General features: G+C 36.0%; 1 pseudogene across 1 annotated transcript in view; it reads left to right on the top strand.

Annotated features, from left to right (window-relative positions):
* The first annotated feature begins 215 nt into the window (after positions 1-215).
* The window catches only part of LOC311248236 (2-oxoglutarate dehydrogenase-like, mitochondrial), a 35,888-nt pseudogene continuing 34,994 nt past the window's right edge, over positions 216-1,109 (top strand). The window contains exon 1 of the transcript in view: positions 216-365. The product of the transcript in view is annotated as a 2-oxoglutarate dehydrogenase-like, mitochondrial (transcript). The remainder of the gene's footprint in view (positions 366-1,109) is intronic.

Genomic DNA, 1,109 nt, shown 5'->3' with positions numbered 1-1,109 from the left:
TGTGTGTGAGTGTGTGTGTGTGTGTGTCTGTGTGTGTGCGTGTGTGTGTGTGTTTGTTTTAGTTTTTTTTTAAATGTTCTACGACTATGCTTTGTAAAAGAAGACTGAAATAAAAGCATCCATTCATCCATTCATTCATTCATTCATTCATTCATTCATTCACTCACTCACTCACTCACTCACTCTCCCCCCCCACCCCCTCCCTGCAGACCTCCTACTGCGGCCACATCGGGGTGGAGTTCATGTTCATCAACAACGTGGATCAGTGCCAGTGGATCCTGGCAGAAGTTCGAGACCCCCGGAGCCATGAGGTTCACCGGCTCCGAGAAGAGGACCCTGCTGGCGCGGCTGGTCCGCTCCACACGGTCAGCAGCACACGGGGCACACACAGGGGTGCACACGGGTGCCGGGGGGGGTAACGATACATCGATCCTAATGTGACCATTCAACTGCATCGATTTGAAAATGTTAGAATCGATTAGAATCGAAAAAAAAAAAAATAATAATAATAATATTATTTTATAATTTTTTTTAGTGTATTGTTTTTATTTACCTTGAGTGAATCAGTTCCCCCAGCCACATTTGTGTATTCAAAAAATTTGGGGGGGAATTAACTGATAGAAAATGTATCGAATCGAATCGTGGTCAAATGAAGAGATTTCATGATGCATTTGAACCGTTGCCTGAAGAATCGTAATCGAATCGAATCGTTGTATGAGGTCGCAATCGTTACACCCCCCTATCGGGCACCGTTCACATTTGGATCGATACCAGAACCCAACGGTCTAAACATTTATCTACCTACCTCGGTTGTAAAAAAAATTGTCCAAAACTTCACATGATTTATTATCATTATTATTTATTTAGAACAATCTGTTAATATTATTATTATTATTATTATTATTATTATTATTATTATTATTATTATTATTATTATTATTATTATTATTATTATTATTATTATTATTATTATTATTATTATTATTATTATTATTATTATTATTATTATTATATAATATTATTACTATTAATATATTTGTGAATCCCGGACCGTAGTTTATTATTATTATGTCATTCTTAGGCTTATTTTATTCCTTATTCTTAGGCAA

The sequence above is a fragment of the Notolepis coatsorum genome (assembly GCF_963971535.1).
Source record: "Notolepis coatsorum genome assembly, contig: SCAFFOLD_1811, whole genome shotgun sequence".
NCBI lineage: Eukaryota > Metazoa > Chordata > Actinopteri > Aulopiformes > Paralepididae > Notolepis > Notolepis coatsorum.
This window is presented reverse-complemented; position numbering and strand designations above follow the sequence as displayed.